We start from the raw sequence: 24780 nt of genomic DNA, 5'->3' as shown, positions 1-24780 counted from the left end.
TTGCATTATTATTGTTTTAAACATGGGAATTGTGTTTGTGGAGGAAGTTTAATTGTATTGTTGTGAAGGCAAAGTATTTGTTCATTTGTTGTGCTTGCTTATTTGTTATTGTGCATGCATGGTCGTCGTTCATTGAGACCAATTCTTGTCCCTTTTGATTTGCATCTCGAATCCATCGTTTGAAATCCTAGGGGAAGGGGAAGTACAAATAGAACCCGCCTATCAATGGATGACCATAATGATGATCATGTTGAGGACCTTGGTCACATATACCAATAAGGCATCCTTCATCCAAATGTGCACAATGAGAACATTCAAGTACCATTAGGCATGCCTAGGCCATACATTCACCCACCACTACAACAACAAGGCCAAGTTCCATTCGGAATGCCAAGGCCCATGTATGCTCCACAACCTCCCATTGTCAATCGAGCAATTCAAAATCAAGGTGTTCATATTGCACCTCAAGTAGCTAATCCACCTCTTGCTTTAAGAGATCACTATGTGCCTAATGAATACAATGCACCCATATGCATTCAATTGCCACCATTTAGAGCACATCATTATGAAATTAAAGCACAAACTATTCAAATGCTTCCTAACTTTCATGGACTTCCTAGTGAAGAACCTTACAAGCATTTGGATGAGTTTCTTGAAGTATGTTCCACCGTAAAATATACGGACATACCAGAAGAAGTCTTAAGGCTTAAACTTTTTCCATTCACCCTTAAAGACACGGTAAAATATTGGTTTAACAATCTTAGGCCTTTTTCAATCACTTCTTGGGCAGAAATGCAACAAGAGTTTTTGAAGAAGTACTATCCGGTTTCTAAGACTAATGCCATGAGGACCTCAATTCGAGAATTTACACATAGGGATGGAGAGACATTCCATGAGGCATGGGAACGCTTCAATGAATTGCTTAGGAAGTGTCCACATCATGACATGCCCAAATGGCAATTAGTTCAATATTTTTTTGAGAGCTTATCAGATAATTATAAGGGCATGGTTAATGCTTCTATGGGTGGCTCTTACATTGATAGGTATAAGGATGACGTATGGCGTCTCTATGAAAGCATGAGTGAAAATTCTTTGCATAGAACACTATCATCTAAGAATGGTAGAAATTCACAAGGTAGGAAGAGTGTTGGTTTACTTCAAGTCAACAATTCTAATGAGATAGCCGCCGAAATGAAGTCTTTGTCTCAAAGGTTTGATCAATTTTTGATTAACCAAAACTTGATGAACCAAGGATCTTCCTTTCCTAACCATTCTCATCGTGCATCAAATGACACATATATGACTTGTTCTAGTGTTCTTCATTCTACTTCTCATTGTCCTCGTGGACAAGTGCAAAGTGAACCTAATGAGTAAGTCAATGCGGCTTTTGTGAACCAAGGGAACAATCCTTACGGTACTCATTACAATCCAAGTTGGAGAAATCATCCGAACTTCTCATGGAAAAATCAAGAGGAAGGCTCAAACCCTCCCCAAGGCGGTTTTCAAGGGAAGTATATTCCACCTCCAATCCAAAACCAAGGATCCCAAGGTTATAGGCCATACCAATCACAAGGGAATCAATTTTCTAATTCTCATTTTCCCAACCAATCATATTCCTAAGGTAATTCTCGAAGTCCTGCTTTTAAAGAGAAAGTTTTAAATGCTTTGGGCACTTTAGAGGCTAACACACAATTGCTTCATTCTCACTCTCAATCTATTGCAAAGCTAGAAACCCAAGTAGAGCAAATAGCTAGCACTCTTAATGCTAGAGAGAAGGGAAAGATGCCTATTAATGCCCCACCTAAGCAACAATGTGTTGTGGAAACCCAATCCTCATCGGAGGGGTGTACCATAGAACATGTTAATGCGGTGACCACCTTGCGGAGTGGTAGAGTTGTAAATAATCAAGTAGAAATGACCAATGAAGAGGGTGAAATGGTGCAACCACAAGTTGTCACCCGTCCCGTTTCACATTCTATTCCTCCTTCATTGCATGTGCAAGATCTTATAAATGAGACAGCTGAAAAATGTGATTTGAAAAACGATCTCGAAAATGATCCATTGAAGAAAGTTTTGAAAAATGATGTTGAGAAAATTTTGTTAAAAAGTGAATTGAAACCTAATTTAAAAACTTCTTGTGTTGAAGAGGCATTAAAAGAAAATTCTCAAAATGTTTTCGAGCCAAGAGCTCCATTTCCGGACGCCTTGAAAGGGTCCATTTCGAAAGGAAAGCAAAAAGTCAAGACCAATGAGATTTTGGAAATGTTTAGGCAAGTAAAAGTTAATCTCCCACTTTTGGATGTAATCAAGCAAATTCCGGCTTATGCCAAGTTTTTAAAAGATCTTTACACCCAAAAGCGAAAGAACAAAAGCCAAACACCAAAAAAAGTAGTTTTGACCGAGCAAGTAAGCTCAATTTTGTAACATAACACTCTTCCAAAGTTTAAGGACCCCGGTTCACCCACTACATCATGCATCATTGGTGAACATATCATTAATCGGGCGCTTCTTAACTTAGGAGCAAGTGTTAACCTTCCTCCTTACTCGGTTTATGTCAAACTAGGCTTAGGTGAATTGAAACCGACGTCGGTAGTTTTACAACTTGCTGACCGATCCATTAAAAAGCCTAGAGGTGTTATTGAAGATGTTTAGATTAAGATTGATAAATTCTTCTTTCCTATTGATTTCGTTGTCATAGACACGGAACTGGTTTCCAATCCTAAGAGCCAAATATCCGTTATCCTTGGCCGTCCTTTGTTGGCAACCGCAAATGCCAACATTAATTGTAGGACAGGGATAATGAAGATCTCTTTTGGCCACATGAAGGTGAAATTGAACATATTCAATCCAACACCCAATTCATTTGACAAGTATGAAGGAGAGGTCAATGTTGTGGAAAAATGTCATAAATTCAATAGTGAAGGAAATAAATTTTTATGTGACGCAAGGGTTTCTAAAGCTTCATCTTCAACCTTGCATTCTAAAAGTCTTGTTTCAAACTCTTGTTTTGAAAGGACGTGGAAGCCCAAAGGTTGTAATTGCATAGACAAAGGATCAAATACTTCTTTTGAGTTTGATCTAACAAGTTCTTCCAAGAACAATTTGTTGGGTGGGGCTCAAGATATCCATCACCCCAAGGAAGGGATGCATTATAAAATCTTTAATCCGGGCTAAAAGAGCCCAATGTCTTGTTAGAGACGTTAAAGACTAGCAAAAGCATTTGTAGGGTGTCAAAACCCTATTTCTCTCTCATTTCTATCTTACATTTCATTTCTTGCGAAGTCTAGATACTTGTTTTTAGTTCATATGCATTTCAAGGAACTTTGGTAAGGATTGCATAAGCTTTCATGTCATTATTGAGCATTCGGCAAAGTTCGATCGATCTCATACCTGAGTTCAATCAATTGAACTTCCATCTGAATCCAACACTTAGAAAATTTTCAAGCCTGTATCCAAATAGGCTCTTTGTCCCATCGATCCAAGAAAAATCAGCGATCTTAGTTCTCAGTTGGATCGATCATAGGACCTTCGATAGATCCAACTATCCTGTTCGATCGATCTTGAGTGTTGACACTTAGAATATTTTTGAGCCTGCAGAACCTGCATCCAAATCACCTTTCTGCCACATCGTTCGAACTAATTCTCAGATCGATCAAGAGACATTCGATCGATCTAACTTCTAAGTTCGATCGATCTCATGCCTCAACACTTAGAAAAATTTTGAGCCTGCATCCACCTGCATATTTTCAGCTCGCTGTCTGATCGTTCGAAACATTCCAAGATCGATCTGAAAGTTCTTCAATCGATCCAGCTTCCCAGTTTAATCGATCTCATGTTCCAACACTTAGCCAAATTTTTTGAACCAAAAACTTGCACATTTTAGCTCTCTGTCTGATCGTTCGAACTCTTGTTTCGATCATTCACAAATCTTCATTTCATTGGTTTAACTTTAGTTTGACTTTTCAAATTTCAAAAATTCAAAAATATTTTTATTATTTTATTTTTCAAAAATACCAAAAAGATTTTCTATTTTCCATTTTTAATTTTAATTTTCCAATTCATTGGGGAAAAAAAAAAAAAAAAGCTTTGAGAGACAAAAGTTCGATCGATCGAACTAATCGGGGAATGTTTTTAAAAATCAAGGGTTCTCATGATCGATCATTTAGATCGATCCAACTCACCCTCAACCTCAAAACCCCCCTTTTTCTCTCTCATCACCGCTGCTGCATCTACTCATATCTTCCATCTCCGGCAAGATCTCCGACGAGAACCAAGCTTCTCTCTCTCTCTCATCTCAGTTTTATCCTTCCCTCTTTGCATCCACATCTCCCTTCGATTTAGGTAAGATCCGAGACCTCACTAGTCGATTTCAAGCTTCAATCTCGTGCATACATGGTTTATATGTTTGATTCATGCTTTATATATGATTAAACCTCCATTGTTGATGCTTGAAATATGTATGTATATATATATATATGTATATCGTTGTATATATTTTTGATATTTTTGTTTGATTTGGGAGTATGGGCCATGTTTGGGTGATGGGAGTTATTGATTTGATGTGTTGTAGGGCCCACAAACACGTTTGTGTGGGCCCCGTTCTTCAAAAGTCACAGATCTGTGGCCTTTCAGTTTTCATCGTTGTACAGTTCGATCGATCAAACTTGTATCTCAGATCGATCTTGAGAGATCGATCGAACTTTTGTCTCAGATCGATCGAAGTTGTGAGATCAATCGCACTTACTTTCGATCGATCCAACTTTTGTGATCGATCTCACTTCTTTTCATGATCGATCGAACTTCACAGATCTCACACACACACTTCATTCATCATATCTCATTTTCATGCTATCTTATTTATGCCCAATGCCTATGATATTCCACATTGGATGTATGTCATACTTATATTGCTTAACATAATTAATATCCAGTCACCTGCATAGATTCATATCATATCTGTTTTGTCTATCTTATTTGACATGCATGATTCTATATTATGTTTAACAATTCTTGTGATGACCTTGGTTTTTAGGCTAGCGTGTCCTGTGATGAACCGAAGGTTGACCCGATAACGGATCCGATAAGCGAAAGTGAACACAGAAAACAAGACTCTAAGAAGTCAAAGTGACCTTCCATGAGGTCGTGGAACTCAATGAGAATTGATGCGGAAGCAAAAGGTCAAAAATATGACAAATAAGCCCCCAGGGGCAAAATAGTCATTTTTGAAAAATGTGGATTCGGGTGCCACCGAGTACACCGTTGGAAAGACAGTGAAAAATTAACAAATCTAGACTCAAGAATCACTTGATTCAGAGTCCGGATGAAGAAGATATGAAACTCAAAAGTTTCATAAAAACCAACTTTCGGGTTTCAAAACAGTGCGGCAAGGGTAATTGACAAGGGGTAAAATTGTCTTTTTAGATAAAATTGGATGCAACTGAGCAGACCGATAGATAGACTAGGAAAAATTAATGAATCTATATTCAAGAATCACTTGATTCGGAGTCCGGATGAAGAAGATATGAAACGTCAAAGTTTCAAAAAAACCAACCTTTGAGTTTAAAATCAGTGCAACAAGGGTACTTTACAAAGGGTAAAATAGTCTTTTAAGATAGAATTGGATGCAACTATGAATACCGTTGGATAGACAAGCAAAAAATAATAAACTTAGACTCAAAAATCACTTGATTTGGAGTCGGGACGAAGAAGATATGAAGTCTCAAAGTTTCAAAATATTAGACTTATTTTCCGGGTAAGAAATCTGGGCAAGAATAGTGTTTTAACAGCAAGCACCAATTAAATTTTTTTCCAGAACCGAGGCTAAAAACGGACCTTTAAACGAGTTTTTCTAGAAAAATACGAAGAAGAAACCCCCCTTAAAATCACGTTTTCTACCCGACTATGCAGAAGAAACCAAAAAAAAATACATTGTAAAGTCCCTAAAATGCCCCTTGAATAGCCTTGGTCAAGATGGACCCAAAAAGCTGCTACAAGCATTTTTTTTCCAGAAACAGCCAAAACAGAGAGTAAAAATGGGCTAGTAGATGAATTTTTCTGGAAAAACACAAAGAAGAAACCCCTCTCAAAATTGAGTTTTCTATGTGACTTGCTTGAGAATAAAAAAAAAATGCAATGTAGAATGCCCGAAATGCCCCTCCATGAAATCTGGTCATGGAGGTCCAAAAAGCTGCTAAAAAATAACAGAAAGCTGAACTTTGTGATCTATTTCCGGCACCAAGACGACATTTTCTGGAACAACATGAAAAAGAAACCCCCCCTAAAATCACGTTTTCTATTCAACCATGTTAAAAGAAAGAAATAAAACTGAATTAAAAATTCTAGAATGCCCCTAGATTAGAATATGCAACAAAAACGCAAAATGAAATCGTAGGAGGCTCAAAACACAAACGATGAGGTTTTGCCCAGAAACGACTATGCACACAAACGTAACTTACCTATTTAGACGCGCTACAATGGTCCATGGCATAAAAATACCACCGATGCAAAATCTGACCACCCAACAGACAAAAAGGCAAAAATGGAACTTGGAATGAAAACTCGGAATCCAAAAATGTAAAATAGAGTCAAATGACCATTTGGCACTTGGCCACACTTCATATAAGATTAATAAGACCCTATGAAAGAATGAGAATCGAATTCCCACACCCGATACAACCATGGAGAAGCATTGACTTGCGATTTTTTAAGGTTTTCATAACATTTCATGAAGTTAAAAAGTTGTATAGAATACAATACACATGTCATTGGCCTCCGGCCTTATCTCATACATATCAAATACATTGAAAGGAGTGCACTTATGTACACATTACATACATGGAACCAAATATACATATTTTGACATATAAGTCTACAAAATGACATTTCATGCTAACATTTGCATGAAATGGAAACTTGAAAGCTACACGACTTCCAGGGAATGCTAGGCTTCACGAACCAAGTCTTCGTAGCTAAAATATGCCCCAGTATCGTAGGGGTGAGTAACATAAAGCTACTCGTAGGAGATGAGCATGAACCGACCTAGCATTTTACAAATTTATCACCTTAAGGTGAAACATGTTAAAAGGGGTTCATGCCACCTAACATCTATATTGAAATGAGACTCAAGGAGTATCCTAAGCTACCTTAGAGTGTTTCTAGCATAAATCACATCATCCATGCATTTCAACAACATAGAAACATGTTATACAAAGTAACAAGAATAATGATATAAATACATGAATGAAACAAATCAAAGTTGGAGTAATCCGATTAATACAACGAGTTAATAGTTACCACGGATCACATTATCAATATAATTGAACAAAGTCTAGAGGAATCCATACAACATGACAAAAACATATTTGAATACAAGTTAACAAGAATTACATTATCCATACAATTCAACAACAAAATAGCATGTTATACAATGCAACAAGGTATAAGTTCTCAAAACCATCAACTTAGAATCTGAAGCACAAAATAACAGTAGTGGGTCATGCCACCTAACATCTAAATTCTAAATGAATCAATAGGATCATTCCTAAGCTATGTTAGAGCGTCAAAACACAATTTTCAATATCGATGCAATTTAACCAACATTGGAACTTCCAATACAACGCATAAAGCACAATTTCGCAAAGTTAACATCCTGTAACTTAAAATGGAACGACAACTAAGAAACAACAAGTTACAACATCATCTAGTTATAAACTTGAAAATGAAATGCGAAATCAAACAAAGTGGATACTCGGACGTCACGCCGGATCAGACCGACAACATTGTTACTTTAGGGTTACTAGCCCATGGGTAACCTCCCTATGTGCGCATTAGACTATATAGAGGGACTATCCCCCGTACTAGAACCACGTCTTAGCCATAGTCAAACAACGACATCCCCAAGTTTCCAAAATCAACAAGTTGTGCAACAACGCATATATCAACAGGAATACGCAAGATAATCAACTATCTACCCAGCACAACCAAATTTGGAAACCTATACAATACATGCTCTAAATCCACAACTAATATGCTAGGATGAATGTCGAATCTTAAGTGTACGATTCGTTACACGCTATGCATGAATGATGTTAAATATGAAGTGTGCAAATTATTACGCAAGATAACAATATATTCAATATTGAAAACATAAGCTCATGAGTTTAAATACAACAACAAGGTAGAACTTTAATTAAATCATGCTAATTTAATTACCAAGGTTCTAAAACAACTTCGAATGGTCCACAAATAATATATACTAGTAAACAAGTCATGGCCAATACAAATATCAAGTTAAAATTTTAATTAAGCTAATGGGACCACAAAATAGATTTTAATTAATTCTTTTAATTAAAATCTCTAGATTTTCAAACTTAACCAAATGCTCTCAATTTAACATATCTTAGAGAACATGCCAAGGACTAATGTAATATCACATTACAAGCTTATTTCATGCAAGTTACACCTATGTAAATTAAACTTTCACTAAAGTTAAATATAAAATAAAGGTTGCAATTCTCATGCAATTAATCCTAATTTAATATATGTGAACAACTATACCTAAGCTTAATTTTCTAGCATGCTATAATACAATTCCAAGTTGTATATCACCATTAGGATTAAATCTTAAACAAGGAATTTAATTAAATGAAAGGTTTCAAAACCTCACCGAATATTCTAAATCAAATATATGTGAAGCTATATGGCATGTAGATCAAGAATATCAAGTTGGAATTCAAATGGAGTGAATAGTGCACTCGGGGCAAACTAATTAATAATTACTAATTTTCAAAACACCTCCAATTACTTTCAAATTCAACTATGTTGAAGAGCATGCTATGGCCTAATATAATAGGCTAACACATATTAATTTCAAGCTAGTTAAGGCCATGTGAATTAATCTTTCACCTAAGATAAATATTAAATAAAATCTTTAATACTTATTCCAATGTTCCAATTTTAATACATGACAATGAGCATATCAAGGGGCAATATAAAATTATGTTACATGTTTAAACCAAGTCGCGAGCAACCGGGAAAATTAAATCCCGTACAAGAAAAATAAATAATAAAATCTGTAGATTTTATATTTAATCATGCAAACAAGTAGTATAAGCATCACAAACATGCTATATAACAAGAATTTAAACCTAGAACATCTCCTACCTCAATTTGAGATGAAAATCCCAAAGGCCCACCAAAATAAAAGTGCTCCGAATTCGACGATACCGAGAGGTTTTGTCAGGGACAACACCGTGAACAAGAATCCGCAAGAAGCCCCTTGAAAATCTCAACTTGACTCCAAACCCGAACACAAAAAATTGTCGGAAATGGATTCTAATAAAGGCAAAAGGTAGAGCACGTCGAGGGAAGCAATAAATGCTAAGGCCGAAGGATTTCTACCAAGGAAAAGTGGACCAAAGGAGGATAGAGAAAGTGGCAGCCATAGCTGCTAGGAGATCTGGCCAAGAGAGGTGGGGAAGATGACCAAAATCTGATTTTTCACTTTAGGGCATCCTATTTATAGTAAGTCTCAAAAACTGCCCCGAAAGGGCCCTGCCGGGTCTGGAAAAGTGGATTTTGAGCAAACGCGCTCAAACGGAAAAACTCCATGAATGAAAAAGATTCAAAATGAGAAAATATGAATAACGGAAGAAACGGCGTCAAAAACTGAGTTCTGAGCAGAACGTTATGCCCCGAACAAGTTCGGCGGCAACCGGGTCCAAAAACTCTGAAACTGGAGAAAAATGACCAGAAGGAAATTCTAAGAGTCCACGACTCGACGAAATATGAAAATGAATCCCGTACGAGAATCCAGGCCCTAGACGAGACATTTTGCAATAACTTTCGTTAATTACACAATGGCCCCTACAAAAAGGGTTAACTACGAAACTGCCCCAGAATGAAAATATCTTCCAAAAGATATTTTCTTAGATGCCCCTGAAATAAAATATCTTCAAAAGATATTTACGAAAAATACCCCAAAAAATGAAAAGATTCTAAAGAATTGTGCATCCATGCCCCTGTGGGCACCGGGAGCAACCAGAGTACTTTCTTGCAAAAGTAAAGATACGTATTTCGAGAAAACCACTCAAGATGAAGGCAAGTGAAGTCAAAAACCAACTCCAAGCATGAAAAGTGAGGTTGTGCCAAAAACTGACAAATGGAGATAAGACGAAATAGGGAAAATGACAAAATAGGGAAAAGACGAAATAGCGCATAGTATCCAAAAACGAAAAATGCGAAAATGACTCGGTCCTTAAAGGAAGTTGTCAATTCACATGAAAGAGTCTCAGAAACCAATTCCGAGCACTCGAGATGACACTAAGCGACACGAAACAGAGCTCAGAAAGGAAAATTAAATGAAAAAAATTCATTCGTAAAATTTCAGGAAAAAGGAAATGAAGGCAAATGACTGGGTCGTTACAGTTCTTTATTCTGGCACTAACTTCCATTGCAAGTTTTTCTCTGCAGATCATGATTAAGCGCAAGACTGTTGCCAACAGGAAACACAAGCCACAGAGACCTCATAGACAGCAAAGACATGTTAGGTCTAGGACAGAGGAGCCAGCCGAGCCCTCTCATACTCAGGAGCCAGTACAGCCTACACCACCTCAGTCACCTACTCCTGAGGCTGAGGATGATCATATCCCATCTCCTTCCCAGGCTCATCCTGCTTTTACACCTTCACCATCTCCACTGCATACTAGCACTGAGCGTACACTAGTACCACCTCTATCACGCTAGCCAGCTCACCAGGCCCGTGATAGGCCCACGCCTCGATATGAGAGTATGCCAGTCGACCATGAGTCTGTCTTTGACACAGATTTCTTCTCCCGATCAGTGCTGACCCAATCAGATTACCGTGATATTATTCAGAGGGCCCTGGCCGCTATTCTTGCCCCTGTCACAAAGCCGGTCTACCCGCGGCTGGTACGGTTGTTCTACCAGAACCCTCCGACCATCCCCGCGTACCACAGCCGAGCTAGTCACTTCTGTAAATGGCCATATGATCACCATCACTATGGACACACTTTTCAGATCATGCCACTGCCCACACCGCTGTCCTCCAGAGCTTCAGGAGACCTATCCGAGGCTACACAAGCCTTCTTATGCCGCCATGGTAGTTTACTTGACAGGTCACCATGCTGCTGGCGAGACTTTCGCCACCCGAACATATCTTCCAGACGACCTTTGGTTCATCGATTCCATGCTTTTCTGGAACATATACATGGCCGGACATAAGATCTAGAGGAGGAGCGATTATCTGACAGCCTTCTATGCCTTTTACACCGGGCATTGGGTGTCCATTCTTGCGCTCATCCGGAGCGTGATAAGGAAGCTCTATGACAAGTACATCAGCAAAGAGACGCCCGGACGGGCTAAGTCTCTTCCATTCGACCACCTCATCACCCAGATTCTCATTGACCAGCGTTATCCCATCCACCCGCAGGAGGACCCCGAGACCGATACCTATCACTTCCTCAAGAAGAACTGGGACAAGAGCTACCGCTCTATTATTAGCAGACTCCAGGACCATGCAGCACTAGCTGTAGAGGAGTTAGAGCTGGAGCAGGCATAGGCACCGGCAGAGGCAGAGGCAGCAGCAGCAGATCCTGCAGTAGATGACGCAGAGCAGCACTCTCCAGCTGGGTCACCCATTCGCTAGCAGGATCACACTCAGGACCTCTTTTCTGATTCATCTATACCTGAGACTCCTGATATGACCCCCGATTTTGGAGTACGGCTGCAGACGCTTGAGGATGTTATTGCTGCTATCCGAGCTGATCTTACTACCCATAGAGCTGATCTTATTGCCCATCAAGCTGATTTTGCCACCTTCCGCACGGATGTCGCGACCATGTTCAGAGATTTATCTAGAGACATCCGCGGAGCCAGACCTGCCCGTCCTACCTCATCTTTATGAGCTCCAAGTCCTTTCTATCTTATTATCTCTCTCCCTTAGATACTTTATTTTTATCACTGTACAGTGCTATTATTTTTACAGCCGGTCTATCGGCTCTGATATTTTTGTTGTACCTACACTTTATTTATTTTATATATTTATTTTTGCTATGGATGTCATAAGATTATATTCTCATATCTGTATGTTTGACTCCATCAGGTGCATCACAGTGACTTTAGTGAGAGAGTGCTACCCAATTTTCAGGACCACCCTTATACCTCTCTCATTTCATTTTTTGTTTATCCCATTTACACTTGCATGTTCACTGTGCACTGATTATCCCATTTTGTTATCTGATAAGTTTATCCAAGTGCCAATTTACAGGACCACAGTTAATCCCAAGTTTAGGGCGGCCATGCCACCCACTTCGGATATATCAGTCCCAATCATTCTTGCTTAGTTGCACTGGTATACTCTTTCCTTTGTTCTCTTAGCACATTGAGGACATTGTGCAATTTAAGTTTGGGGGGAATGGTGCTTTGTAGTGTTAGTTTTAAATTGCATATCTTTTGAGCATGACTTGTGTATTTGAGGGATATTTCTATGATTGGTCCATATCTAGCCATGATTTTGATCTTTTGAGGACTATATTGCTTAAAATTTAAAAAATTGCTTGACTTGAGCGTCCAATACTCCTTGTATGCCTTATGAATGCCAATTAGGAGTAAATTTTTTGAAAGATTGATATCTTGCTTGCACTTGCGGTCTACATCATCTTGATTTTGTGATTGTTTTGAGATTCACTCTAGTCTTCTACACTAGCACAGGTGCACACTAGCATTCATTTGTGGGGTACATGCTTTGTTAATTATTGAATTGGTTATATCCCAATTGAACTAGTAGTGCATTGAAAGCTTTCATTCTTGATAAAGGTAGATAACAACCCCTTTTCACTAAGTAGCCGGGATTCTAGCCTCATCAAGCACTGAACTTCTCGCGCCGAAAGGTGGAGGGCCCAAACTCTAGGTTAATAATTGAACTTGCTTCAAAAAAAAAAAAAAAAAAAAAAAAATGTGAGGACTTCTCCCAAATGGTGAGAAGTGGGAAATGATTAGATGGTTGTTGTCTTAATTTGTAGCCTAGTTGATTTGAGCTTGTAAGTCCTTAGGGGTGTCTTAATGCCTAATGCCCTAAAGCCGTCTGGTTTGGGAGTCATTGACCTAAAGCTCAACCTCATGAATCGCTAGAAAGCTTAATAGATCAACACATTGCACTATGCTTCCATCTTTGATCCTCGATATATATATATATCGAGTGAAAAGAATAAGCACACCTAGAACAATAAAGCTTTAATAAAAGGTCCACTTTTTGTCTTGATGATCGGTACTAGATTTGTGTGCTAGTTTGAGGGTAAGGATGTGATTAATTCTTTAGTTGGCTAAGATAGCAACACATTGATGCCGGTCCACTCAAAAGAATTCTAAAGTTGTTTTGATTTGCATGATCATTTCCTTGATGTGTGGAGGACCATACTTACTTACTTGATGTTGAAATTTTGAGAGATTGCTTGGAAGGGGTTGAAAAATTGCATACTTGAGGTAGTTTTCTTCCAATGCTTGTTTGCAATATTGGTGCCTCTTTTGAAATAATGAGCTTAATGTTTATGGGTATCATTTCTGGAAACCCTCACGAGACTTCACTTGTCCACTAGGGGTAACCTAGGGGTTTAAAAGGCTTGTTGCATGTGCTAAGTGCAATCGTGTTCCCTACAAAAGTGGCGTTATCCATTTATTGTTTTGATAAGCGCCGAATATTGCATATTCAAGCGCCCTTAGCTACTTTAGTTAAGTCCATTATTTGATTATTCTATATAGATTATCTTCATTTGCATGTTTTTATATATTTTCAGGTTCATTGGCCAAAAAGGAGCAAAAATGATGTTTTGTTCAATCTTTGAATATCAATGTGCTCAAAGCTTAAGTTCTAGCAGCAGTGGAGTCTGAATTTGCTTGCCATTTTTGACCTATCAAACTCAAGAAATGGACTTCTATTAAAACATAGCGTATTTAGATCTTTGAATTAGCTTTCCAAATCTTCAAACGGTTCATCATTTGGAGTTCAGAGCAGAAAGTTATGGCTATTTTACCAAAGTAGTGCAAAGCAGGTCAAGAGGAAGGAGCATACTGGTCCAACTTCGAGCGCTCGAAGTGCTTATTTAGAGCGCTCGAAAATTGGGCAGAATACTCTCCAGGAACAATCACTTCAGCCCACTTGCACCTTGATTCCCTCATTTCTGATTTCCATCTTTATGGGTTGGTTGTAGATGTCTTTTGGTAAAAGTTGAGCCTTATTTGGTGGGAGAGGATGTCTACAAAGGAGGAGAACCACACATAACAATATATATCTCATCTTTGTAAGATTTCTGGAGAGAAAAAGAGGAGGAGAAGAGAGAGTTCTTGAAGCTACAACAAAGGAGCTCGAAAATGGAGGTTGCATCCAAGCTTCTTCCTTCCTTTAGAGCTTCCATGGGTAACTAAACCTCCATCTAGGGAGGTGATGAGGCCCCTCCCTTGTAAGCATGTTCTAATTTAGGCTATATTTTGGGGATTACAATGTATATTTTATGGTCTTTTCATAACCAAGAGCACTTCATTTCTTATAATGAATGTTGATATTTGTATGGTTGATTTCTTTAAGTTGATTATCTTGTTTTAGATGATGTCTTATATTAATCATATTACTTAAGTTTTCATGGTGAGAATGGAGACAAGGTTATGAAATGGTTTAATGGCATGTTGATAAGTACTTTGATAGATCATTGCTTAGGTGAAACCTTTGATGGTCTATGCTTATTTCTTACCTTCATGTGCTTCATCATTTTATCTAGGGCTTGATAATCTTTCATTCAAGTAAATGTGGTTAAGCTACACCTTAGTTAGGTAGTCTAAACATGTTAACCTTTGATGGATCATGCTTGCTTCAGATTTAATGAACTTCTTGAGGATATTATAGCAACCAAGTGTTGCTATGTATCATGACCATAGTATATATTGTTTTTTCCCCAATTTAGCTCTAATCTAGCATATGTATAGGGATGGAGGCGGATTCACTTCCCTAGTCCTCTTTACTTGTATTTCATTTCCTTTAAATTCTTGCAAGCTTTTAATTTATGCACCTTAATTTCATAGCTTAAGTGGCAACCAACAAATCCTCTATGAACACCCCGTATCATTCTAAAAAGACTCTAGACACTTAGGTTGCCATAGATTAGCGCAGTCCCAGTGGTTCGACTTACCCGACCAATAGCCCTATTTTACAATGATTCGTGCTATTGCGAAGGTTGATTTATTATAGATCGAATTCTCAACCGATCAATTTTTGGTGCCGTTGCCGGGGATTGCAAACGGTTTAGCAACCGAAGTTTTATGGTTAATTTTAGTGTGGTTGTTAATATTGTGTTTTGTGGATATTTCTTGTATGGTTTTGACAATTCTGTTGTTGTAAGTTGTGTGAGATTCTAGGAACTTGGGGCTCACTAAGGGAACGCTAGCAAATTTGTAAGTCTAGGGGACTCCAGGTAAGTTTCTTGACCTTCTAGTTTCGAATTTGTAATATATTGTGCATGTGTTAACCTTAGTGACAATTTAGTTTTAAAGCCCTGGTTAAGGCTATTATCTTGTTTAAATTTCGTGTACAAGCATCGGTCCTTGTCGTGGCCATTTAAATTCTGTCTTGATAATTGAGGAGAATGGGAACATCGTATGTGGAGTTGTGAATGATGAATAGTAGCATTGATAGCAGTATGTATTGTTGATGTTTGGCCGTAGATCGCTCTCCCTACCAGTTGACATAAATTCACTTGAAATAACTCTTAGACGAAACCTTAGGGAATCTTCTAACATAAGAGAACTTGAAACTGAATTTAACACAATGGCTGAAAATGTAAGAGATGTCAGAAATGAGGGAATTAATAATGATAGGGCCGAAATTCCAAATGTAGAGCCAATAACTCTCAGGGACCATTTCATCCCTACTACATATGTTTCTCCTTCATGTATAGTGATGCCAAACATTGATGCGGCTCAATATGAGATCAAATCAAGTACCATTCAAATGCTTCCATCTTTCCATGGCCTTGATAATGAAGATCCGTATAAGCATCTTGATGAATTCCTTGAAATCTGTTCGACCATCCGGTTGAGAGGTTTTCCTGAGAATGCACTCCATCTGCATCTTTTCCCATTGTCTTTAAAAGATAGGGCAAAGTATTGGTTAAACTCACTCACTCCAAATTCCATCATTTCTTGGGCTCAATTACAACAAGAATTCCTTAAGAAGTATTATCCGGTGAGTAAAACCAACCAAATGAGGCGTTCCATTCTTAGCTTTTCTTAAACGAATGGAGAACAACTTTACGAGACTTGGGAAAGGTTACAAGACCTTCTTAGAAAATGTCCGCATCATTTGATTCCAAAATGGCAATTAGTGCGAGCTTTCTATGCTGGCTTGACTGAACCCCATAGATTCATGGTTGACTTTTCTTGTGGTGGGATGTTCATGTCCAAGAATGTGGATGAGGCTTAGACCCTACTAGAGAATTTAAGCGAAAATTCACTTCAACATAATTCTCGTAGGGCTCCGACCTCAACCAATGCAAAGAACACCAACCCTTGTCAACCAAAATCAATAAGGGAGGAATCATCCCAAGTGGATGCCATAGCTCATAAATTCTATCAATTGATGGCACCACATCTCTCTCATTCATTATCTCAAAATTCGGCAAGTTCGGTATGCTCATCATGTACTAGTCCATTCTATCTCACGGAAGATTGCCCCACACCGAGCAATATTCCAATCCAAATCAAGAGCAAGCTAATGCCATGTTCTCAAGATCTGGGAATAATCCCTATTCCAATACCTACAATCCGGGATGGTGAGATCACCCAAATTTTTCGTGGCGGCAACAAGCCCCACAAAATTCCCAATTCCAAAATCAAGGGCATCAAAATCAGCCCCCTCCTCAATTTCAAAATAGGCAATTTCCAGCCTCTTCAAGCTACCGTCCTCCGTATACTCCAAATGTCTCCAATCAACCTCCGGTGTACCCAACTGATGAAATTGTGGCTGCAAACAAGCAAATGATGGAGTCATTAAACAAGCAAATCATGGATTCCAACAAGCAACTCTTGACATCTTTGCAGCCTACTCTTCAAATGGTTCACTCTCATACTCAATCCATAGCTAAGCTCAAAAATCAAGTGGGCCAAATAGCTAACTCTGTGAACCAATTGCTTCAAAAGGACAAAGGTAAGCTTCCCGCTCAACCATTTAAAAATCCTAGAGGGATGCATGCGATTGATGAAACCCCTCCATCGAGTAGGCTGAGTCATGAGCATTTTCAAGCAATCACCACCCTTAGGAGTGGTAGAGTGGTTGACAACAAGGTTGATAGAGACAAAAATGCACAAGAACCTCCTTTAAAAAATCCAAATTCAAGCTCTTCCAATCAAATTCCAAGCTCTTCTCGTCCAAATACCATTCACGGAAATCCCACACATGTTAACCCAAATGTGGAAACTACTTATAAGCCAAAAGCTCCGTTTCCGCAACGTCTTCAAGAGTCAACACATATTGGGAACAAGAATTGTAAAATTCAAGACATGTGGGAAGTTTTCAAGCAAGTGAAGATCAACTTGCCCCTCTTGGATGCTATCAAACAAATCCCTCCCTATGCAAAATTTCTCAAGGACTTGTGCACTCAAAAGCGCACTTCTAAAAGTCATTTGCCAAAGAAAGTGAGGTTAACTGAAAATGTTAGTGCTATCATTCAACACAGCACTCCTCCAAAGTATAAGGATCCGGGTCCTCCCACAATCTCTTGTGTCATTGGTGACAACAAAATTGAGAAGGCCCTCCTTGACTTAGGGGCTAGTATGAATTTAATTCCATACTCAGTTTACTTATAGCTTGGCCTGGGAGATTTAAAGCCGACTTCCGTGGTTTTGCAACTTGCCGATAGATCGGTCAAGCATCCACGAGGCATTCTTGAGGATGTTATCATCCAAGTGGACAAATTCTACTTCCCGGTAGACTTTGTGGTTCTTGACACGGAACCGGTCCACGATCCAAAAAAGCATATTCCCATGATCCTTGGTAGGCCATTCTTAGGTACGGCTAATGCATCAATTAATTGCCGAACCGGGGTGATGGACATTGCTTTTGGAAATATGCAAGTCAAACTCCATATCTTTTATGCAACTCAACATCCTTCTAATGAGGATAATTGTTTCCTTGTTGATGTTATTGATGAAGTGGTCGAAGAATCTCTCCCTTTCATTTAAAACAAGGACCCCCTTGAAACTTGCATGTCTCATTTCGACTTCTCAAACTTTGACATTGATCAATCCATCCAAGAAGTTAATTCTCTACTTGATGTCGACGCTATCATGGATATTCCCCCTTGGAAAATTCCAAGAGAGCCGCTTCCTCAGCTTTCCACTACTCCTCTGGTTCCGTCTCTGAAATCTCCACCACTACTTAAGCTTAAGCCGCTCCCGGCCCATTTCAAGTATGTATTTCTTGGTTCAAATCAAACTCTCCCAGTCATCATTGCATCGGATCTTCTAAAGGACCAAGAAACCAACCTTTTAGCGGTGCTACAAGAGCACAAAGAAGCTATTGGTTGGGCAGTGGCTGACTTGAAGGGAATTGACCCCTCCATTTGTATGCACCGCATTCATATGGAGGAGGACGCAAAACCTACTAGAGAGGTTCAGCGCCGGTTAAATCCTAACATGAAGGAAGTGGTAATGAAGAAAGTGATAAAATTGCTAGATACGGGAATCATCTACCCCATCTCTGATAGCAAGTGGGTAAGCCCCACACAAGTTGTTCCCAAGAAATCCGATCTCACCGTTGTTGAAAGTTCAGCGGGTGAGCTCGTGCCACAACGAACCACCACCGGGTGGCGTGTGTGTATTGATTACCGGAAGCTCAATTCGTCAACTAGGAAAGATCATTTTCCATTACCATTTATTGATCAAATCCTAGAAAGGCTAGCCGGCCAAAGTTACTATTATTTTCTTGACGGTTATTCCGGCTATAACCAAGTGGCAATCGCCCCCCAAGATCAAGAGAAAACAACATTCACATGTCCCTTTGGAACTTTTGCATATCGACGCATGCCTTTTAGGCTATGCAATGCTCCTACAACGTTTCCAAGGTGTATGATGTCCATATTTTCTGATATGGTTGAAAAATTCTTGGAAGTTTTCATGGACGATTTTTCTGTCTTTGGCTCCTCCTTTGATTCTTGTCTCAAAAATTTATCTCTTGTGCTCCAAAGATGTAAGGAGACAAATCTAATTCTAAGTTGGGAGAAAAGCCATTTCATGGTCCAAGAAGGCATTGTTCTAGGACATGTCATCTCTAAACGGGGAATCGAGGTAGACAAGGCCAAAGTTGAGTTAATCTTTAATCTTCCTCCTCCGAATTTCGTTCATCAAATTCGTTCTTTTCTTGGCCATGCCGGATTCTATCGTCACTTCATCAAAGACTTTAGCAAAATCTCACGGCCCTTATGTAATCTCTTAGCCAAGGATGTTCCATTCAATTTTGATGAAGCTTGTATGGAAGCTTTCATTAAACTTCACACTTTCCTCTCATCTGCCCCAATAATGAAACCGCCTAATTGGTCTCTTCCTTTTGAGATCATATGTGATGCATCCGACTATGCATTAGGCGCGGTTTTGGGCCAACGTGTGGACATGCTCCCATACGTCATTTATTATGCTAGTCGAACTCTTTCTGATGCTCAATTAAATTACACAACTACTGAAAAAGAGTTGCTAGCTGTAGTTTATGCCTTGGACAAATTCCGCTCCTATCTTCTAGGTTCCAAGGTCATAGTTTTCTCGGATCATACCGTCCTTCGGCACTTGCTATCAAAAAAAGAGACTAAACCCCGCTTGATTCGATGGATACTCTTACTTCAAGAGTTCGACATTGAAATCCGGGATAAAAAAGGGGCAGAAAATGTTATCGCCGATCATCTCTCGCTTACTCATTGAAAAATATTCCGATTTCGCTGTTGTCCGTGATTCTTTTCCGGATGAGCAACTCTTCCAGATTTCCCATACAAATCTTCCATGGTTTGCAGATATTGTTAACTACCTTGCGGTAGGTAAAATTCCAACTCATTGGTCCAAACAAGAGAAGGACCGGTTCTTTTCCCAAGTCAAGCATTTCTTTTGGGAAGATCTGGAACTATTCAAATACTGCCCGAACCAAATCATCCGGCGATGTATTACCGAAACTGAGACCACAAGCATCCTCAATTTCTCTCATACTCTTGCTTGTGGAGGCCATTTCAGTGCCAAAAAGACCGCTCACAAAGTTCTTCAAAGCGGATTCTATTGGCCCTCCTTGTTTCGAGATGCATACAATTTCTGTAAATCATGTGAAAGATGCCAAAGGCTCGGATCCATGTCCCAAAGAGACATGATGCCCCTCACTTCCATCTTAATAATTGAAATTTTTTATGTGTGGGGAATCGACTTCATGGGACCATTTCCACCTTCTTATGGCTATGAGTACATCCTTGTAGCGGTGGACTACGTTTCCAAATGGGTGGAAGCCGCGGCCACTAGAACCAATGATCATAAATTCGTGATCGAGTTCATTCAATCTAACATCTTTAGTCATTTTGGTACACCCCAAGCAATCATCAGCGATGGCGGATCACATTTCAGAAATTGTTATCTTAAATCTGTCCTTTCTAAGTATTTCGTCATTCATAAGGTTGCTACACCTTACCATCCTCAAACGAGTGGTCAAGTAGAGGTTTCAAACCGGCAAATAAAGCACATTTTGGAAAAAACGGTTCGACCGGACCGTAAAAATTGGTCACTAAGACTAGACGATGCACTTTGGGCTTACCGGACGGCTTATAAGACACCCATTGGCATGTCGTCATATCGACTTGTCTTTGGAAAAGCGTGTCATCTTCCGGTAGAATTAGAGCACCGTACTTTTTGGGCCATAAAAAGGCTAAATTTTGATCTCAAACAGACTGGCTTTAATCGTGCTTTGCAACTGAATGAACTTGAGGAAATCCAAAATGATGCATATGAAATTGCCAAAATCTGTAAGGCAAAGACTAAAGCTTTTCATGACAAGCACATTGTTAGCAAGTCTTTCGCCCCAGGACAAAAGGTTTGGCTTTTCAATTCTCGCTTAAAACTCTTTCCCAGTAAACTCCGGTCAAGATGGGATGGTCCATACATCGTCACTACTGTCTTCCCTCATGGAGTAATCGAACTCCAAGATCCGGCAAAAGGATCGCTCTTCAAAGTTAATGCCCAACGGCTTAAGCCTTGCATTGACGGCATAGTCCCAACCCAAAAAATTGAGAAAGTCCTCTTGATGGACCCAATTTACGAGGATTGATGCCTCTCTAGCTTCGTCTAGCTATCGACTTTAAATTTAGCAAAGCAAGGGAAGCAATTCTTTCTATTTCCAGGCTTCTCTACATTTCCAATTGCCTGAGCCTTGAAATTTTCTGGGAAATGGTTAAGAAAAGCCAAAACTTTAACCTTATCTAGAACTATTTTAAATTGTGTTCCCGTAATTCAGTCTAGTTTTCTTAGACCTTCTCAACCCTTATTTTCATTCCCAGATGTTTCCATCTCTTTCCAGCAATTTCATCGGATCTTTGGAATGCTACACATGTGTGTAACCTCTCATTTTTAATACATTGTTGGATCATGGTTCCCCAAATTCCATCCATGTATTGGAGTGATGTTGCAAAGTTCGAAAATTTTCTCCAAATTCCATCCATGTATTGGAGTGATGTTGCAAAGTTTGAAAATTTTCCCCAAATTCCATCCATGCATTGAAGAGATGTTGGCAAATTGGCAATTTCAGTCATTTTACCCAGGCTTTTTGCTCACTGGTCAAATTTCGAGCACTCGAAGTCCAAGCTTCGAGCACTCGAAGCTTCCATTTTTCATTCAAGAGCCTACTGCCTCAAGTTCGAGCGCTCGAAGACACACTTCGAGCACTCGAAAGTCCATAAAAGCACACTGTCCGAACTTTGAGCGCTCGAAGTATCCCTTTCGAGCGCTCGAAGGCCTTACTTCGAGCGCTCGAACCCTCCTTCCCTCCTTTCCTCCTTTTTAAATCTGAACTCTTTCTCTCCCGCGTCTTTCCAGTCTCTCAACCCACGACCTCTTCCCTCCATTTTTAACTTCATCTCTTCCATTACTTCCCTTCCACCCCCCCCCCCCCCACTCCTACCATCAACCCACAACCTCAACCTTTCCAACTTCCTCTCTTCCTCCATTAACTCCTAACCCACCCCACTACTCTCCTTCATTCACCAACAACCCACGACCTCAGCCCTTCCAACTTCCCCTTCCTTCCATAATTCATCGACCCATTTCACTCCTCTCCTTCTTTCACATCCATCCCTATAAATAACCATCACCCCCACTATTCCTCCTCATTCCATCCGTTCTTCTCTCCACTCCTCTTTCAAGGTATATCTCTTCCCTCTTCCTCTTCAATCTTTTTATTCCATATGTGTTACATTTGAGGAGTATGGGCATCAAATCCTTAGAGTTTGGTTGTGATTGTTGCTATGCTCTACCATAGAGAGCATTGTGTCTGAAATTTTTTGGGTTTCTTCATCAATTCCTCTCATTCTCACATTCTCTCTTTCTTTGTGCTTGCCAGGTGCTCGCTGAAATTCCCCAACCACGTCCGCCTCTCCAAATGTCTCGTGCCGGCCCTTCTTGTCATCCTAGACCCTCTAAGGATGTTCCCGTCGTTCCTTATGAGCAACCCTGAGCCCCTTGGCTTGACAAAAAGCTCAATTATGAGCTTTTCTTCCCGCTCACGGGTGTCTTTGACACTCTTCCCACCACTTCATGGGCTGCCGTGGAACTAGTCAACCAGCGCCTTCAGCACATTTGCCAACCCATTGCAAAGGTCACCTACCCACGTGTGGTGCTGCTCTTCTTCCAGAATCTTAATTGCCCCGAAAAGCCACCGATCTCTCTCACTACATCCATTGATAGCATCCCTTTTTCCTTCACTCTTGCTGACATGGTAGCGGTCTCCAGCTGTCCTCTGGAGTGCCTCGATGACATTGTCAATCGTGAGAATCTCCCTTTATATGAGGAGCCGGATACTTTAACTGTGGAGCAGGTTGTCGCTGTCATTTGCAACGTGGATGACCCTCATCGACCCCAGAGCTTTACCCTCAAATCTACCCTTCCGGAGCGAGTTTGGTTCCTTGACTCCTTTCTCAAGCATAATGTTTACCCCATGGTGCACAGCACCGAGCGCCGAGGCCTGATGTTGCAAGCCTTGTATGCCATGGACCAAGGCAAATGGTTCTCTGTCCCGGAGCTCATTTGGGACACATTTATGCGGTTTTGGGACGAGTGTATCAATGCACGGCAGCAGTGTCTTAAAAATCGACCTTTGCCATTGCCATTCTTCATTATCAAGCTCTTGAAGCACAAAGGCTTCATTGTTCCTCCTCATGAACCGAGAGGCAAAAAGATTCAAACTTTTACTCTCCGCCGGTGGACCAATGTTCTAAGCCATTCTCGGCACCCTCGGCTCGCTGCTCCTCCATTGCCCCACTTTCCATCTCCTCCTTTTTCTGAGGATGACCCTATGGTGGAGGACGCTGAATGGGACGAGCCTCCTGTTGATCTTCCGCCAGACCAAGCCTTCATCCGAGCTAGTCTTGCCCGTATTCATGAGCGGATGGATTGTTTTGAGATTTCTTTGGTAGACTACACTCGGACTGTTCGTAATGACTACTTCCGTGCCCAAGAAGACCGTCGTCTTGCTGCAGACGACCGTCGTGTTGCGGCGGAGGACCGTCGCGTGGCACAGGAGGAACGACGTGAGACTCAATCTCTCCTCAATGCCATCTTCGCCTGTTTTCCCCCGGCCCCATAGATAGTTGCCAGTGTTGGACTTTATCATTTTGTTTCGCATATGTTTATGTTTCCTTTCTGTTTTTGTTTTACTTTTCAACTTTAGGACTGTGCTATGCACAAGTTGCTCTGGTTAGACATGATTGACTTTCAGTTCCTTTTGTAATCGTGTCATTTTGAATGAAAATTCTCTAGCATTTCTGTTATCTCTGTTCAGTGTTTTTCCTTCCATGTTTTACTGTTTGTTACTATTTTTGTAGTTGTTTCTGCCTTTTCTTCATGTCCCATTTCAGGTGGCACATTTCAAGTTTTGGGGAAACATTTGCGCTTTTACATAGATGGAAACCCTTGCCTTCGTTAGTCCACCTGGTATTTTTGTTCCTTTTATCCCCTATGCCCTTTATTTATCCATCTTTGTCTCACACATTGAGGACAATGTGTACTTCCAGTTTGGGGGTGCAAGTTTGCATTGTTGGTTCCATATTTTTGCTAAGCAATGACAATATAATTTGAAACTTGTCGGAGATGAAGCATATGTTTAATACCTTGTATATAGAAGCAATTGTGAATTTTTAAAAATAAAGAAAAATGTGAATTTAAAATGATCATGTGGATTCAAATTAGTCTGTATAAATGTCTCAATTAGATTCTCGCTGGATTTTACACTCTTTTATGCTTCACAATGCACAGATGCACATTGGAAACTTAACCGTGAGGCATGTAACTTGATTAACCTTGATCTTGACCTAGTTAATCTGAATTGATGAACCTAATAGATGGATACCTTTGGCATGATAAAAAATAAAAAATAAAAAAAAAAACAAGGAAGAAGAAAAAGAAAATAATGACCAGTTTGAGTTTGTAGCCTTTCCAACTCGAGTTATTAAGTCCTAGGAGTGTCTCTACACTCAACACCTTAAAGCC

General features: G+C 39.8%; 1 pseudogene; it reads right to left on the bottom strand.

Moving 5' to 3' along the window:
* Positions 1-848: 848 nt before the first annotated feature.
* On the bottom strand, positions 849-947 carry LOC132287407 (small nucleolar RNA R71; annotated as a pseudogene).
* Positions 948-24780: the final 23833 nt, after the last annotated feature.

This window comes from Cornus florida, unplaced genomic scaffold, assembly GCF_030987335.1.
Source record: "Cornus florida cultivar Cherokee Brave unplaced genomic scaffold, ASM3098733v1 CherokeeBrave_3.0.0_Hap2_Chr11, whole genome shotgun sequence".
Classification (NCBI taxonomy): Eukaryota; Viridiplantae; Streptophyta; class Magnoliopsida; order Cornales; family Cornaceae; genus Cornus; species Cornus florida.
Note: the sequence above shows the minus strand (reverse complement) of the source record. Positions and strands in the feature narration are given on the sequence as shown.